The 15,134-nt window shown below is 56.0% G+C and overlaps 1 long non-coding RNA gene across 3 annotated transcripts; it reads left to right on the forward strand.

Moving 5' to 3' along the window:
* Nucleotides 1–3,459: 3,459 nt before the first annotated feature.
* On the forward strand, nt 3,460–13,771 carry LOC137443289 (uncharacterized). 3 transcript variants are annotated; one of them, XR_010987846.1, is made up of 5 exons: nt 3,462–3,549; nt 3,643–3,721; nt 5,463–5,624; nt 5,718–5,796; nt 11,371–13,771. It is a non-coding gene; the product is annotated as an uncharacterized lncRNA (long non-coding RNA). The 3 variants fall into 3 exon arrangements; XR_010987844.1 differs by having other exon boundaries at nt 3,460–3,721; XR_010987845.1 differs by lacking the exon at nt 11,371–13,771 and adding an exon at nt 6,802–7,297 and having other exon boundaries at nt 3,460–3,721.
* Nucleotides 13,772–15,134: the final 1,363 nt, after the last annotated feature.

Genomic DNA, 15,134 nt, shown 5'->3' on the forward strand with positions numbered 1-15,134 from the left:
CCTGGGGGCTCAATGCTGCCACCCTGTGTGTAATGGCCGGCAGTGCAGCCGTGCCGCGGCGTGTGCCGCCCCCTGGGGGCTCAATGCTGCCACCCGGTGTGTAACGGCCGGCAGTGCTGGCGGAACGAACGTTTTTCTGACAGCTCTTGGAGGAACATTTCTGTACAGGTGTTCCCCAGGGCTCCTCAGCTGCTCAGAACTCAACGTGTTGTCTTGGAGGGGAATAAAAACCATGGAAAGCTGAGCGTGAGGTGACAACGCAGGCGCCGCCCCCCGCAGCGTGGCGCCGCCCCCCGCAGCGTGGCGCCGCCCCCCGCAGCGTGGCGCCGCCCCCCGCAGCGTGGCGCCGCCCCCCGCAGCGTGGCGCCGCCCCCCGCAGCGTGGCACCGCCCCCCGCAGCGTGGCGCCGCCCCCCGCAGCGTGGCGCCGCCCCCCGCAGCGTGGCGCCGCCCCCCGCAGCGTGGCGCCGCCCCCCGCAGCGTGGCGCCGCCCCCCGCAGCGTGGCGCCGCCCCCCGCAGCGTGGCGCCGCCCCCCGCAGCGTGGCGCCGCCCCCCGCAGCGTGGCGCCGCCCCCCGCAGCGTGGCGCCGCCCCCCGCAGCGTCGCGCCGCCCCCCGCAGCGTCGCGCCGCCCCCCGCAGCGTCGCGCCGCCCCCCGCAGCGTCGCGCCGCCCCCCGCAGCGTCGCGCCGCCCCCCGCAGCGTCGCGCCGCCCCCCGCAGCGTCGCGCCGCCCCCCGCAGCGTCGCGCCGCCCCCCGCAGCGTCGCGCCGCCCCCCGCAGCGTCGCGCCGCCCCCCGCAGCGTCGCGCCGCCCCCCGCAGCGTCGCGCCGCCCCCCGCAGCGTCGCGCCGCCCCCCGCAGCGTCGCGCCGCCCCCCGCAGCGTCGCGCCGCCCCCCCAGCGTCGCGCCGCCCCCCCAGCGTCGCGCCGCCCCCCGCAGCGTGGCGCCGCCCCCCGCAGCGTGGCGCCGCCCCCCAGCCTGAACCCCACCCCCCAGCATGGCACCGCCCTCAACAACATGGCGCCAGATGCTTTAAAATGGCTCAGTGCAGGGTCGTGGCTGGTAGAGGTTGGAGCTCTTCTGCTGTGTCCCAGGTCAGTGCCAGTCTCTGCTGCTTTGTGGGGTTTCTCTATAGCAGCCGCTGGAGCTGCGCGGGGCTTGGGGGGGTGGCCACCGGCGGGGCAGCGCGGGGCTTTTGGCGGGGGGGCGTGTCCGGGCTTGGCCGGTCGGGCTCTGCGGGGATGGCGGCTGCTGCCTCAACCGTACCCAGAGGCCCCATGGGAGCTCAATGCTGCCACCCGGTGTGTAATGGCCGGCAGTGCAGCCGTGCCGCGGCGTGTGCCGCCCCGGGGGAGCTCAATGCTGCCACCCTGTGTGTAATGGCCGGCAGTGCAGCCGTGCCGCGGCGTGTGCCGCCCCGTGGGAGCTCAGGGCTCAACCCTGTGTGTAATGGCCGGCAGTGCAGCCGTGCCGCGGCGTATACCGCCCCGGGGGAGCTCAGTGCTCAACCCTGTGTGTAACGGCCGGCAGTGCAGCCGTGCTGCGGCGTGTGCCGCCCCGGGGGAGCTCAATGCTGCCACCCTGTGTGTAACGGCCGGCAGTGCAGCCGTGCCGCGGCGTGTGCCGCCCCCTGGGGGCTCAATGCTGCCACCCGGTGTGTAATGGCCGGCAGTGCAGCCGTGCCGCGGCGTGTGCCGCCCGGGGGGAGCTCAATGCTGCCACCCGGTGTGTAATGGCCGGCAGTGCAGCCGTGCCGCGGCGTGTGCCGCCCCCTGGGGCCTCAATGCTGCCGTCCGGTGTGTAATGGCCCGCAGTGCAGCCGTGCCGCGGCGTGTGCCGCCCCCTGGGGAGCTAATTTCTGCAGCCTAACTATGCTGAATGCTCGAAAATTCTTAGGGGAAGAGCGGAGATCTTGAGTCGAGCGTCGCTATGGATCCGGCGCCTGCGCCCTAGCCCGGCTCTGCTCGCGCCAGAGGGGCAGCGTCCCGGTGGTCGCTATGGATACGGCGCCTGCGCCCTAGCCCGGCTCTTCTCGCGCCAGGGCAGCAGCGTCCTGGTGGTCGCTATGGATACGGCGCCTGCGCCCTAGCCCGGCTCTGCTCGCGCCAGAGGGGCAGCGTCCCGGTGGTCGCTATGGATACGGCGCCCGAGCCGCAGCGGGTCCGGTCCCGCGCACGCGCCCTCCTCGCGGGCTGCCCCCCGCTTTTCTGGCCCGGGGGGCGGGCGCCGCGCTGAGCAGCTTTGGAGCCGGAGCGGTCGCGGAGAGCCCTGATTCGGCGCCTGACACCGTTCTGTGCCCCAGGGTGCCTGCGAACCGCCGTCCTTTGGCGGGGCAAGGGGTCCTGGCGCATTCAGGGAGCTTGCAGTGCGGTTTCCGGTGTCACTGCCGGCCCGGGACTCCCAGGTGTGTTCCTTCCGGCGTCTGAAGGTGGTCTGGGGCCATCGGCAGGGCTTTTGGGGGTGACGGAGGAGGTCTTGGGGACACCTAAAAGGGTCTGGGGATATGTAAAGTTCTGGTGGGGCCATCTGAAAGGGTCAAGGGTCGTGGAGAGGCAGCTGGGCACCTCCGACGGACCCTTTGGGAGGTCTCTGCAGGCTCCCGTGAGAGCTGGGGGTGTCTCGGGGTGGGTTTGGGTTTGGGTTTGGGTTTGTGCTGCAAACAGCGTTGATAATGACTTAGAGAAAGACACACAAGAGACTCAGTAAGTCTCTTGTATCATGCTTCTATTCTGGCGCCTGACACAGGTAGGATCATTTCAAAAGAGCTGTGTGTCTTCAGAGAGGTTTGGGCGAACTTTTATACAAAAAGTTATCTGTCTATAATGACAGAGGTCCAGATGCTGCCTATCTATACAAAGCTTATCTATCTAAAAGAGCAGAAGTACACATATCATGCAGGTGTCCTTTGTCTTATACAAAAGAGCATCTTGTCCAAGACTAACAGAAGTGAATCACTGACAAATCCTGTTATTCTTTCTCTATCCAAAGGCTGTCTGCCAGCCCCTCTCCTCCTCCCTGCGTCCCAGCATTTCAGCTAACAAGCGGAAAATTCTTATCAACTCTGTGGTTCTGTTAATGAGACTTTTCTGTTCATCAATTCCCCCCTTTCTCACAGCCAACAGTATATTCCTATACTATATTTTCTTAAGGCAAACTTTGGGCCCAGGCTTTCTGAGCTATCTTTCCCATGCTGACAATTGTGGAAGTTACTCTCAGATGTAGTCACCCAGTCTGATGCCCCCCAAGTCCAATTCATTGAGGCTTCCCCAAATAAAGGGGTCCTCATTTGGCCTCGAGGAAGTTCAGTGCATATCCAACACTTAGAGAGATTAGTTTGCAAAGCCAATTCTTGCCTAACGTGTAAGTACATATTGCCTTCCCATCCCTCAATTTCCTTGCTGTGCTGCAAAGATTTTGAGAGGAATTTCTAGGTATTAACTACAGCCAGGGCAATCCTTCAAGTGCCCTAGGAATGCAGTGAAAACCTTTTGGGAATTGTTCCTGCTCTGGTACTCCTCAAGCTATGAGGAGCTCTTCAGGGCAGCTCCAAGGTTAGGTTTGGATTCTCCTGGAGTCGCACACAGAACGTGTCTCACGATTCCAGTGGTCTAATTTCATAGCTGCATTTTCTTCTCTCTGCCTAGGTGACAGGACGACCTCACTAATGAAGAGAGATAGCCTGAGCTCTGCAGGAACCTTGAACCCAAGCAGCCAGTGCCTTCTGTGAGTACAAGCTGTCCTTGCTCAACGTGGAACTAGTTGAGAGCTGAAGCCAGACCACGCCTTAATTCCCTTAGCTTCCTCTTCTGCAGATTAAACAGTCCCAGTTCCTTCAGCCACTCCTCCTAAGGCTTGTTATCCAGACCCCTCACCAGCTTTGTGGCCCTTCTCTGGACTCACTCTCTCACAAGGGGTGTCCTGGGGAACACCACTCGTGCCCGGCCGTCCACCGGCTGGGTTTAACTCTGTTCCCCACCGCTCTTGGGGCCCAGCCATCCATCCTGTTCTGCTGTCCAGCAGTCCCTTTGAAAAAAAATCCATCTGAAAAAAGAAGTAGCAGAGAAGGAAAGCTGAAGCTGCAAAGATTGCAGTCCCCTCAGTTCTGGTTGTAGCCAGGTGGGGGTTGGTCTCTTCTCCCAGGCAAGCAGCACCAGAACAAGAGGACACAGTCTCAAGCTGTGCCAGGGGAGGTTTAGGCTGAATGTTAGGAAGAGGTTTACAGCTTGGCCAAAGACTCTTCTGATCCCTGTCTTCTGGTCGTGACCAGCAGCGTGCACGGGTGGCCAAGAAGGCCACTGGCAACCTGGCCAATATCAGGAACAGTGTGGCCAGCAGGAGCAGGGAGGTCATTCTGCCCCTGCACTTGGCACTGGTTAGGGCACACCTTGAGTCCCGTGTCCAGTTCTGGGCCCCTCCGTTTAAGCAAGACGTTGAGTTGCTGGAAGGTGTCCGGAGAAGGGCAACAAAGCTGGGGAGGGGTTTGGAGCACAGGCCTGTGAGGAGAGGCTGAGGGAGCTGGGGTTGCTTAGCCTGGAGAAGAGGAGGCTCAGGGGAGACCTTCTTGCTCTCTGCAACTCCCTGAAGGGAGGTTGTAGCCAGGTGGGCGTTGGTCTCTTCTTCCAGGCAAGCAGCACCAGAACAAGAGGACACAGTCTGAGGCTGTGCCAGGGGAGGTTTAGGCTGGAGGTTAGGAAGAGGTTCTGCACAGAGAGAGTGATTGCCCATTGGAGTGGGCTGCCCAGGGAGGTGGTGGAGTCACCATCTTTGGAGGTGTTCAGGAGGAGACTGGATAGGGTGCTTGGTTGCATGGTTTAGTTGATTAGGTGGTGTTGGATGATAGGTTGGACACGATGATCTTGAAGGTCTCTTCCAACCTGGTCCGGTCCATTCCATTCCAACACCATCTAATCAACTAAACCACGGCACTGAGTGCCTCATCCAGTCTCTTTCTAAACACTTCCAGTGATGGTGACTCCACCACCTCCCTGGGCAGCACATTCCAAAGGCCAATCTCTCTTTCAACTTGCTCTATTCTATTCTATGAAGACCTTCTTCCTAACATCCAGGTTTAATTGGTGAGAGCCACAGACTTGGTTGCTGCCACCCGCTGCTAAGGGGTCTGAGTGGCCCCCAAATGGGGTTTGGAGGCAGGTAAAGGTTTCTTTTGGCATGTGAAGGGGTTTTGTGGGCATCTAGAAGGGGTGTGGAGCCCCCTGAAAGGGTCTGGGATAGTGTCAGGGGGTTCTGGGCTGGTCTACCAGTGGGTCTGGGGACATTAGAAGCGTCTGGGGGTACCTAAAACGGAGCTGGGCGTATCAGATGGGGGGTGTGGGTGCCTCCAAAGGGGTTTTGTGGGCATCTAAGTTGGGGAATCTGGGGGGGTCCTGAAGGAGTTGGGGGGTTCTCCTCAAGCTATGAGCAGACACACAGACAGTTGTTAAGGGACTTTCTTTGATCATTCCAGGTCTGGTGTGCTGGGACTGGCAGGACCTTCCTGAGCTGTCCACGTACAGTTTCTGTCGACACTCTTCAGCTCGTACATCCGGTTTGCTGACAGAGGGTGTGGGGTTTGTGGGGCCCGGCAGCGAGACTTTTCCAAAGAGGAGCTCTTCAGGGCAGCTCCAAGGTTAGGTTTGGATTCTCCTGGAGTCGCACACAGAACGAGTCTCACGATTCCAGTGGTCTAATTTCATAGCTGCATTTTCTTCTCTCTGCCTAGGTGACAGGACGACCTCACTAATGAAGAGAGATAGCCTGAGCTCTGCAGGAACCTTGAACCCAAGTAGCCAGTGCCTTCTGTGAGTACAAGCTGTCCTTGTTCAACGTGGAACGAGTTGAGAGCTGAAGCCAGACCACACCATAATTCCCTCAGCTTCCTCTTCTGCAGATTAAACAGTCCCAGTTCCTTCAGCCACTCCTCGTAAGGCTTGTTATCCAGACCCCTCACCAGCTTTGTGGCCCTTCTCTGGACTCACTCTCTCACAAGGGGTGTCCTGGGGAACACCACTCGTGCCCGGCCGGCCACCGGCTGGGTTTAACTCTGTTCCCCACCGCTCTTGGGGCCCAGCCATCCATCCTGTTCTGCTGTCCAGCAGTCCCTTTGAAAAAAAATCCATCTGAAAAAAGAAGTAGCAGAGAAGGAAAGCTGAAGCTGCAAAGATTGCAGTCCCCTCAGTTCTGGTTGTAGCCAGGTGGGGGTTGGTCTCTTCTCCCAGGCAAGCAGCACCAGAACAAGAGGACACAGTCTCAAGCTGTGCCAGGGGAGGTTTAGGCTGGATGTTAGGAAGAAGGTCTTCATAGAATAGAATAGAGCAGGTTGAAAGAGAGATTGGCCTTTGGAATGCGCTGCTCAGGGAGGTGGTGCCCAGGGAGTCACCATCACTGGAAGTGTTTAGAAAGAGACTGGATGAGGCACTCAGTGCCATGGTTTAGTTGATTAGATGGTGTTGGAATGGAATGGAATGGAATAGAATAGAATAGACCAGACCGAGTTGGAAGAGACCTTCAAGATCATCGTGTCCAACCTATCATCCAACACCACCTAATCAACTAAACCATGCAACCAAGCACCCTATCCAGTCTCCTCCTGAACACCTCCAAAGTTGGTGACTCCACCACCTCCCTGGGCAGCCCATTCCAATGGGCCATCACTCTCTCTGTGCAGAACCTCTTCCTAACCTCTAGCCTAAACCTCCCCTGGTGCAGCCTGAGGCTGTGTCCTCTTGTTGGGCCCGGTGATGATCAAAGTTCTTTTCCAAGCTGCTTACTCCTGTTTGGTTTTATTCTCCTGCATGAATTGTCAGTTCAAAGCACTCGAGAGAAATGGTGTGATGGCTGTGCTGCAAAGCATCAGACTGGGGACCGAAAGACAACCTCCTGTGGATCGATGTACCGGGATATTCCAGGAACCTCTGTGCTGCCATAGACCTGGACTTAAACTCGTTCCAGATGCCGCGGTGTGTTCCACATGACAATCGCACTCGGCACGTGAAGAGTGGCCAAGAGACTTCCCTTGTTTCCTTTGTGGAAGGCTTTTGTGTGTCCCCCGGCCCCGGGGGCCGTGTTCCTCTCGGGCAGGCTGAGGACGAGGCTGCCCTCGGCAGCAGGCGTGCCGCAAGCAGAGCGGCGAAGCTGTGTTCCTGGCAGTTCTCTCTCCGCGTGGATCAGGACGAAGGTGCCGGCCGACAAGGACTTGCACTGACACAGGGTCAGAGAGCTGAAAGCACCAAAGGGTTTAATTGGTGAGAGCAACAGACTTGGTTGCTGCCACCCGCTGCTAAGTGGCCCCCTAATGGGGTTTGGAGGCAGGTAAAGGTTTCTCCTATGACTGGGAGCCATACCTGCAGCACCTGGAGTTCAGCATCCTGTTCTGCTGTCCAGCAATCCCTTTGAAAAAAAATCCATCTGAAAAAAGAAGTAGCAGAGAAGGAAAGCTGAAGCTACAAAGATTGCACTCCCCTCAGTTCTGGTTGTAGCCGGGTGGGGGTTGGTCTCTTCTCCCAGGCAAGCAGCACCAGAACAAGAGGACACAGTCTCAAGCTGTGCCAGGGGAGGTTTAGGCTGAATGTTAGGAAGAGGTTTACAGCTTGGCCAAAGACTCTTCTGATCCCTGTCTTCTGGTCGTGACCAGCAGCGTGCACGGGTGGTCAAGAAGGCCACTGGCAACCTGGCCAATATCAGGAACAGTGTGGCCAGCAGGAGCAGGGAGGTCATTCTGCCCCTGCACTTGGCACTGGTTAGGGCACACCTTGAGTCCCGTGTCCAGTTCTGGGCCCCTCCGTTTAAGCAAGACGTTGAGTTGCTGGAAGGTGTCCGGAGAAGGGCAACAAAGCTGGGGAGGGGTTTGGAGCACAGGCCTGTGAGGAGCGGCTGAGGGAGCTGGGGTTGCTTAGCCTGGAGAAGAGGAGGCTCAGGGGAGACCTTCTTGCTTTCTACGACTCCCTGAAGGGAGGTTGTAGCCAGGTGGGGGTTGGTCTCTTCTTCCAGGCAAGCAGCACCAGAACAAGAGGACACAGTCTGAGGCTGTGCCAGGGGAGGTTTAGGCTGGAGGTTAGGAAGAGGTTCTGCACAGAGAGAGTGATTGCCCATTGGAATGGGCTGCCCAGGGAGGTGGTGGAGTCACCATCTTTGGAGGTGTTCAGGAGGAGACTGGATAGGGTGCTTGGTTGCATGGTTTAGTTGATTAGGTGGTGTTGGATGATAGCTTGGACACGATGATCTTGAAGGTCTCTTCCAACCTGTTCCGGTCCATTCCATTCCAATCAACTAAACCATGGCACTGAGTGCCTCATCCAGTCTCTTTCTAAACACTTCCAGTGATGGTGACTCCACCACCTCCCTGGGCAGCACATTCCAAAGGCCAATTTCTCTTTCAACCTGCTCTATTCTATTCTATGAAGACCTTCTTCCTAACATCCAGGTTTAATTGGTGAGAGCAACAGACTTGGTTGCTGCCACCCGCTGCTAAGGGGTCTGAGTGGCCCCCAAATGGGGTTTGGAGGCAGGTAAAGGTTTCTTTTGGCATGTGAAGGGGTTTTGTGGGCATCTAGAAGGGGTGTGGAGCCTCCTGAAAGGGTCTGGGATAGTGTCAGGGGGTTCTGGGCTGGTCCACCAGCGGGTCTGGGGACATTAGAAGCGTCTGGGGGTACCTAAAACGGAGCTGGGCGTATCAGATGGGGGGTGTGGGTGCCTCCAAAGGGGTTTTGTGGGCATCTAAGTTGGGGAATCTGGGGGGGTCCTGAAGGAGTTGGGGGGTTCTCCTCAAGCTATGAGCAGACACACAGACAGTTGTTAAGGGACTTTCTTTGATCATTCCAGGTCTGGTGTGCTGGGACTGGCAGGACCTTCCTGAGCTGTCCACGTACAGTTTCTGTCGACACTCTTCAGCTCGTACATCCGGTTTGCTGACAGAGGGTGTGGGGTTTGTGGGGCCCGGCAGCGAGACTTTTCCAAAGAGGAGCTCTTCAGGGCAGCTCCAAGGTTAGGTTTGGATTCTCCTGGAGTCGCACACAGAACGAGTCTCACGATTCCAGTGGTCTAATTTCATAGCTGCATTTTCTTCTCTCTGCCTAGGTGACAGGACGACCTCACTAATGAAGAGAGATAGCCTGAGCTCTGCAGGAACCTTGAACCCAAGCAGCCAGTGCCTTCTGTGAGTACAAGCTGTCCTTGTTCAACGTGGAACTAGTTGAGAGCTGAAGCCAGACCACACCGTAATTCCCTCAGCTTCCTCTTCTGCAGATTAAACAGTCCCAGTTCCTTCAGCCACTCCTCCTAAGGCTTGTTATACAGACCCTTCACCAGCTTTGTGGCCCTTCTCTGGACTCACTCTCTCACAAGGGGTGTCCTGGGGAACACCACTTGTGCCCGGCCGGCCACCGGCTGGGTTTAACTCTGTTCCCCACCGCTCTTGGGGCCCAGCCATCCATCCTGTTCTGCTGTCCAGCAGTCCCTTTGAAAAAAAATCCATCTGAAAAAAGAAGTAGCAGAGAAGGAAAGCTGAAGCTGCAAAGATTGCAGTCCCCTCAGTTCTTGTGGTACCCTCTGTGAGATCCTAAGCCACCTGAACTGAGCCGGTCAGGCAGCCCAGCTAGTGCAGCAGTGTCTTCTGGAGAGTTGATAGGAGCCAGTTCTGTGGGGTTTGTTGAAGTGAGTGGCCAGTCGTTCTACATGAACAATTGTCTTAGTGCTAGCAAGCAGGAGGCTCTGAAGTGTGGTACTTTGAGAGCTCCATTCATACTTGCCCTTCAGGAGGAGCCAGCTCTTTCATTGAAGGATCTTCCTGAGGTGTCCAAGTACAATTTCTGTTGACACTTTTCAGCTCTTACATCCAGGTTGCTGACAGAGGATGTTGGGTTTGTGGGCCCTGGCAGCGACAGTTTTCCAAAGAGGAGCTCTAAGGCCAGCTGCAAGGTTAGGTTTGGATTCTCCTGGGGTGCCTGTGCTTGAAAGCCCCCCAGAGGCCGTGCAGAGTGGTGCTCGCAGTAGCTCTGTGCAAGTCTGCCATGGGCTCAGGAGGCCAGTATCTAGAGAGAGGGAAGGACAGAGACACTTCTAAGACAGTTTTAAAGAAATAATTATGAGCAGAGGCAAATTAATTCTGGGGACTCATGTGATATATCTGTTTAAGAGAAAAAAAAATGAAGGAGGTTTCTGACCATAACCAGGCTGACAAAGCACAGTAATGTGGTTTCCTATGGGATTCAACTCCTCCTGCATTGCACAGGACACTTCAACAGCTGTCCTGACAAGCTATAAGTAATGAACTTAATCCACCCTGTGCGAGCAATGGGGCAAAAGATTACAAAATCCATGTATGCAATTGAGATGTGTTACGTTGGGACGCCCAGGATACACCTCATCAAGCTCTCCTAGTTTTTAGACGCAAGATGGAAGAAGGAAGGGGGAAGACAGAGCAGAAGGTCTATTTAAATATGAAACTCCTAGGCTGAAAGAAAAGAAAAACATTTTAAAGAGCACTCAGTGAGACTCTGTCACCAGCATAGCTAATCACAGAATCACTGAGTGTTAGGGGTTGGAAGGGACCCCAAAATAGCATCCGGTCCAACCCCTGTGCCAGTGCAGGATCACCTGGGGCAGGTTTTGAATGTCTCCAGAGACTCCACTAACTCTCTGGGCAGCCTGCTCCAGGGCTCTGGCACACACAGTGAAAAGGTTTTCCCTTCTGTTCCTGTGGAACTTCCTCCTTTTATTCGTCGGACGCAGCGGAGCCGCTGGGTCGTGTTGCTGCGGCAAGGTGACCCACCCTGTAGTTCAGGGCCTGGGTCTCTGCCTTCATGGCAGCCTGTTCCCTTGGCACCCTGTCAGCTTAACAGCCCTGTACTCGGGGTCTGTGTGACGAGTTGTGGAGCCCTCCATCCCCCTTCTGTCCCCAGCAGCAGCCCAAGGTCCCTGTAAGCAGGGCTGGGGAGGCTGCTTTAGGCAGCTAACAGGAACCAACCTTGCCTGGCCCTTAGGGGGCTGAGGTCAGTCCCTGGGCTCCTGAAGAGGTGGTGTTGCGCTGCTGCCAGGAGGGCCGGCCCGTAGGTGGGGCACGGGCCAGAGCCTGTGGCTCTCTGTGGGGCTTTTTGGGGGTGCTGCTGAGGCCTCACTCTGTCCTGTTGGCATCCTTTGTCAGGGTAGCCAGATCCTAGGCCCGATGTCTATCGTTAGCTCAATTGCAGAATTTCCTCGTCTGCTGTTCCTGTCCGTAAATTTTTGCCAGTGCTTCTGTAATAAAAAGGTTTTTATTTCTCCTGTAACTTGCAAGCTGGTGACCTCCTTAGGAGCACCACTGTGTTGTTCACAAAGTTCTTTGCTGTTGCAAAGCTGGGAGAAGTGTGAGGTTCAGCTGATGAAGTTTCTCTCTTTAGGAGTGTCTGCTCAGCCGTCCTCTTCCTGGATCTCGGAGCTTTGTCTCTCCCTGTTTGCGGTGCCCCGACAAGGACTTGTGCCGACACATCCTCGGGAAGCTGAAACCACCAAAGGGTTTAATGGGTTTGAGACAAAATTCACCCAACTCCTTCTGCGGTGGTGTACGGGAAAGAGTCGGTAGGGGAAGCCGCAGGACAGCCTGCAGCAAAGCTCAGGACTTGTTCCCTCGCCTCTGCCTTCTGCACGTCTCCTCGTCGGCCGCCTGTAAGCGAGACGCTTCACCAGCTGGCTTGTTTGAAATCAGCAAAGTTATGGCATGGAAGTTATCTGGTAGGAGTCGTTGCTAAACAGATGTAGTTGAAGCTTTGTATCTTCCGTTCTCTCTACTAGTTATTCTAATCTTGCCCTGTTGGTTTAGCCCATCAGTTTTCATGTTCTCTTCATCTATTAGTAGCAGAAGAAAGGGCCCCTTGATTCCAGTATTTCTTGCTGTAGTTCAGAGGTAGAGTTGGCTTTCCCTCTGACCTTTTATACTTTTACTTTAAGTGGAACCCAAAACTGAATAGGATACTTTGTGTAAAGCTTGAGCAGCCCTTAACTTTCCAATTATTATACTGCATGCACTACTCCTTTGCAACATTCACAGGACTGTGGTGGTGTCAGATGGTTCACTTGCATTTAGCTCCTCAGGGGCCAGGTCTTCCTTTGGGCTGATAGTCTTGGCCAAAGCTGCAATGTTCAGTCCTTGCTGTGAAAGGCAGGAGGTTCATCAGGAGGTTTCCTTTCTGAGGAGGTTCCCCTCAGAAAGGAAACTGGTGACATGGTCACAAGTGATGAGGAAAAGGCTGAGGTGCTTAATAACTTCTTTACCTCAGTCTTCACTGCAAGGGCCTCTAGCCACACTCCTGATGTTATGGAAGTCAAAGCCAGGGACGGGGAGGAAGAACTGCCCATTGTAAGTGCAGATCAGGTTCGTGATCATCTGAAGAACCTGAAAGTGTTCAAGTCCATGGGACCCGACGGGATACACCCACGGGTGCTGAGAGAACTGGCAGAGGAGGTTGCTAAACCCCTCTCTATTATATTTCAAAAGTCATGGCAAGCTGGGGCAGTCCCCACAGACTGGAAAAGGGTAAACATTGCCCCCATCTTCAAAAAGGGCAAGAAGGAGGAACCAGGGAACTACAGGCCACTCAGTCTCACCTCTGTGCCTGGAAAGATCATGGAGCAGATCCTCCTGGAGTCACTACTCGCTCAAAAGAATAGTGAAGAGGTGATTGGGAACAGTCAGCATGGCTTTGCCAAGGGCAAATCCTGCCTGACCAACCTGGTGGCCTTCTATGAGCAGGTGACAAAATTAATAGATGAGGGGCGAGCAACTGATGTCATTTACCTGGACCCTGAGCAAAGCCTTCGACACTGTCCCGCACCACAGCCTGGTCTCCAAACTGGTGACACATGGGTGTGATGGGTGACCACTAGATGGATAAACGCACCAATCCTCTGCAGGCAGCTAAGGGCATTTATCCAGGGGCAGCAGGCAGCCCCTGCTCCCCAAAAGCGCTCTCCTCAGGGAGAGGGACTTGGCTTCCTCAGGGAAAGAGGCGGCAGGCTGCTGATCTCAGGTCAATGCCAAGGGGCTTGGGGCTGGGGGGCAGCCTGTCCCCACCGCCCAGGGCAGCTCTGCCCCCTGTCTACCCTTGCAGTGAGGGCGCAGGGGAGGAGCAGGCTTTAGCTCCCCTTGGGCTTGGAGGTCTCCCAGCAAGACTAAACTGTGAAAATAAAGCGGGGGAGGTTCTCCCCGCGAGCGAGGGGCGAGGGTCCCAACGCCTCGGCCAAACCTTGCCCGGCCCTCTGGAGGGGCCCAAACCCTTCCAGCCTCAGGAGTGGGCATCTTGGCTCATGCTTCCAGTCACCTGGTGTGGCAGCACGGCTCCTGGGGCTGTGCCTGAGGGCTCTTTTGTGGTTTGATTTTCTCCTGGCCGAGGTGTGGGGGGGGGCTCCTTGTGCCCGGCCAGAGCTTCCTACTGCACTACATTTCCAAGATCCTCCTCCCCTCAGTCTAGGATAGAGCTTCTTACAGCCCTTCTCAAAGCACTTTAACTTTGTGGACTAACAAATAACCTATTTATTATCAGCTGGTGGTTACTGCAACTTGTGTCATTTTATAATAGTCACATAAAGGGGGGGGGGAGGGGAGGTGGGGGGAGTGTGGGTGGTTAGAGGAGAGGAGAAAGCAAAGCAACCAACAAGCACCACAACAGCTACCAAAAACCAGACACGACCTTCTCAGAGCTGTGACCAAAGTCGGGATGTGATTGTTGGAATAAAGACTGGAAAAGATTTTTTTATTTAAAAAACTTTAAAAAAAAAAAAAAAAAAAAAAAAAAAAAGGGGGCACAGTCTCAAGCTGTGCCAGGGGAGGTTCAGACTCGAGGTGAGGAGGAAATTCTTCACCGAGCGAGTCATTTGGCATTGGAACCGGTTGCCCAGGGAGGTGGTTGAGTCATCAACCCTGGAGGCGTTCAAGGGGAGATTGGACGTGGCACTTGGTGCCATGGTCTAGTCATGGGGTCTGTGTTGATAGGTTGGACTCGATGATCCTCGAGGTCCTTTCCAACCTAAGTGATACTGTGATACTGTGATACTGTGAACTGGCTTGATGGCCACACCCAAAGAGTGGCTGTCAATGGCTCCATGTCCCAGTGGAGGCCAGGGACAAGCAGAGTCCCTCAGGGATCAGTCCTGGGACCTGTCTTGTTCAACATCTTTGTGGGGGACATGGACAGTGGCATTGAGTGCACCCTCAGCAAGTTTGCTGATGACACCAAGCTGTGTGGTGCAGCAGACAGCTGGAGGGAAGGGAGGCCATCCAGAGGGACCTGGACAGGCTGGAGAGGTGGGCACAGGCCAACCTCATGAAGTTCAATAAGAGCAAGTGCAGGGTCCTGCATCTGGGTCGAGGCAATCCCAGGCACAAATCCAGGCTGGGCAGGGACTGGCTGGAAAGCAGCCCTGAGGAGAGAGACTTGGGGGTGCTGGTGGACGAAAAGCTCAACATGAGCTCTCAATGTGCACTTGCAGCCCGCAAAGCCAATCAGATCCTGGGCTGCATCAGGAGAAGTGTGGCCAGCAGGTCGAGGGAGGTGATCCTCCCCCTCTGCTCAGCCCTGGTGAGACCCCACCTGGAGTACTGTGTCCAGTTCTGGAGCCCCTATTACAAGAGGGATGTGGAGGTGCTGGAACGTGTCCAGAGAAGGGCCACAAGGATGATCAGAGGGCTGGAGCACCTCTCCTATGAGGACAGACTGAAGGAGTTGGGGCTGTTCAGTCTGCAGAAGAGAAGGCTCCGAGGTGACCTAATTGTGTCCTTCCAGTATCTGAAGGGGGCCTACAGGAAGGCTGGGGAAGTTTGCTTTATTTTGTGCCTTTTTGGGGGTGAATCAAAGGGAGTGGGGGGGATTGTGGGTGGGCTGGTTCTGCCACGTGGGGCAGGGGGCTGCTGCAGTAGAGGAGCAAGTGAGCGAGGGCTGGGGGCCCCCCCCTAAAGTGCTGAAAATTCTCCGAGGGGACCACAATATCTTTAAAAGTGTAAGTACTGGGGTGAGGCGAGGCGGAGCCAAACCTCTGGTTTGCAGCTGGAGAGGGAGGGCTTGGAGTGACTGGTGCGTAAGAAAGCTTTGGAAACGACCCCTGTCTGCCCTCTCTGCTTCTAAAAGGCTTTTAGCATTGCAAAATAAAACCCACGTGGGGGCCCGGCTGC

The sequence above is a fragment of the Melanerpes formicivorus genome, unplaced genomic scaffold, assembly GCF_026170545.1.
Source record: "Melanerpes formicivorus ecotype bairdi unplaced genomic scaffold, bMelFor1.0.p_v2 SCAF_8, whole genome shotgun sequence".
Lineage (NCBI taxonomy): Eukaryota > Metazoa > Chordata > Aves > Piciformes > Picidae > Melanerpes > Melanerpes formicivorus.